Source organism: Bos mutus, chromosome 29, assembly GCF_027580195.1.
Source record: "Bos mutus isolate GX-2022 chromosome 29, NWIPB_WYAK_1.1, whole genome shotgun sequence".
Classification (NCBI taxonomy): domain Eukaryota; kingdom Metazoa; phylum Chordata; class Mammalia; order Artiodactyla; family Bovidae; genus Bos; species Bos mutus.
In genome coordinates this window covers 14,995,616-14,998,497 of record NC_091645.1, presented here as the reverse complement: position 1 = coordinate 14,998,497, position 2,882 = coordinate 14,995,616, and positions in this window count along the sequence as shown.

The window sequence follows — 2,882 nt, the reverse complement described above, 5'->3', positions numbered from 1 at the left end:
GTCCATGGGATCTCACCTCAGAATCGTCGCCTTCACCACCCCTTCACCCTGGCTTGGCCACTAGGAAACTCTCTGCATCACAGGACTGGCATATGCTCCAAGTGATGTCACACACTTGATTCTTCTGTCTCTTACCTTCCCCTCACTTTCCTTCCTTTACCTTCTCTCCTCTTCTCTTGTTTCCTTCAACCTTTATTTTTGATCTGATTTCACTCTTTTGCTTATTTTGTTCCTCTGTTTTGCTCTGACCAACTGGGACAGAATATTAATCACTATAAGTAAAGTAAAGTAAAGTACTATTAAGTGCCAACAGAGATATGGGAACTTTACATATATTATCTCACTTCATCTTTCACATCAAATCATCACCTTCCCTTGATAAATGAGGAAATTGAGGCACAAACTAACATTACTTGCCCAAGACATAGAGCTAATAAGTAGGGGATCTCTTGAATCAAGAGTGACTAAAAAGCTAGCTGGGTCTTCCCTGGTGGTTCAGACAGTAAAGAATCTGCCTGCAATGTGGAAGACCTGGGTCTGATCCCTGAGTTGGGAAGATCCCCCAAAGAAGGGAATGGCTACCCACTCCAGTATTCTGGCCTAGAGAATTCCATGGACAGAGGAGCCTGGCAGGCTACAGTTCATGGGGTTGCAAAGAGTCGGACACGGATGTTATGATTTGTGCTCTCTGGCATGTGGTAGTTAGGTTGCACTATCAAGTTTAAAAGCTGCAGTTATGAATACTGGATGAGAAGGTTGAGAAGGTTAGTGTGAGGGTGACCATAAACACAGCCTTGTCATTTAGGAATTCAGACTCCAGCAAAGGAGAAGAGCAAGACTTGATTTAGAAAGATTAGCCAGAGACTGCTGGGACCCTGTCTCCTGCACCGTCTCCCCATGAAAATCGCCAGCCGTTGTCATTCTGACAAGGAGAAAAGAAGTGACGAAGTGTATTTTAAGGGAGGCTGGCTGTCAATGAGGTGTACAACACGTCCTTCACACTCAGGGAGTCAGACCTCTGTGCTGTCTATCCTTGGGCAGGGGGACATCGAGCTCCAAGGACAGAGAACATAAAGGAAGCAGTCAATGAGTGAAAGAAACCTTCTTTAGGCAGCCAGATCCAGATTCGTCGAGAAAAAACTGCTTTCCAGATGCATTCTGAACACGAGGGCGTGATTAGGATGGAGAAGGCAGTCAAGTCCGTTTGGCTTCTTCGGGGGATTTGTTTGTATATTCTAATTGCATCATCGTTTAGCTTTATTTCATCTGGAACCTGGCTGCCAAATGAGCATATTGATTACCTGTCACAGATGCATATTTCTCAATTACAAGCCATCAAAGCTTGTAAAATCTCAACCGTGTCAGGACCCAGGAGTGGATTTTAGATTGACTGTGTGTTGTCACATTAGTTATCTTCCAGTGAGTATCAGCTACAAGGCTGGCAACTACCCACTGCACATGCCACCTTACTTAAATGTCATAACCCCCTGCAGGGTAGACATCATTGCCTTCCTATCTCTTAAATGAGAAACAGAGGCCCAGGATGATTAACAGTTCTGCCCAAGGTCACACAATTAGTAAGAGCTGGAGTAGGGACTTGAACTCGTGTATAACTTCAAACTCCACAGGCTTCTCTGCCTCATACAGGCAGTGAGTGGATGCACTATTTCAAAGCATAGACTTTGATGTCATGCTGTCTCACTTGAGGTCCCAGTTCTCTCTCTTCCTAGCTCTGTGATCTTGAGTTTCTTTTTAAAAAATGTTTATTGAAATAAAGTTGATTTACAATGTTGTGTTAGTTTTAGGTGTACAGCTAAGTGAATATATATATATATATATGCACACATATATATAGGTTATTATAAGATATTGAGTATGGTTCTCTATGCTATATAGTAGGTTCATGTTTATCTATTTTACATGTCATTGTTATTTAGTCACTCAATCATGTCCGACTCCTTGTGACCCCATGGACTGTAGCCCACCAGGCTCCTCTGTCCATGGGATTCTCCAGGCAAGAATACTGGAGTGGGTTGCCATTTCCTCCTTCAGGGATTTTACACGTAGTAGGTGTATATTTTAATTCCAAATCCCTAATTTATCCCTCCTTCCTCCTTTCCCCTTTGGTTACCATAAGTTTGTTTCCTGTGTCTGTGAGTCTCTTTCTGCTTTGTAAATAAGCTCGTTTGTATTATTTTTTGCTGTTGTTTAGTTGCTAAGCTGTATTGGAATCTTCTGACCCCATGGACTATAACCCACCAGCCTCCTCTGTCCATGGGACTTCCCAGGCAAGAATATTGGAGTGGGCTGCCATTTCCTTCTCCAGGGGATCTTCCCAACCTAGAGATGGAACCATGTCTCCTACATTGGCAGGTCCACTGAGCCACTCGAGAAGTCCACGTATAAGCGATATCATATGATGTTTGTCTTTCCTAGTCTGTCTTACTTTCCTTGGTATAATAATCTGTAGGTGCAACATTGCCACAAATGGTATTATTTCATTTTTTATCAGTTCAGTTGCTCAGTTGTGTCTGACTCTTTGTGACCCCATGGACTACAGCATGCCAGGCCTCCCTGTCCATCACCAGCTCCCAGAGTTTACCCAAACTCGTGTCCATTGAGTTGGTGATGCCATCCAACCATCTCATCCTCTGTCGTCCCCTTCTCCGCCTGTCCTATCTCTGTGTAATATTCCATTACCCATTCCTTTCCACGTGGTGTATAATCACATCTTGTTTATCCATTATCTGTTGATGGGCAGTTAGGTTGTTTCCATGTCTTGAATACTATAAATAGTGGTATTATGGACAGTCTCCCCAAGATGAACTTTTAAACATTAGGTGAGTTTCAACCCACCCGTGTAATCATTGTCCCTAATTTTT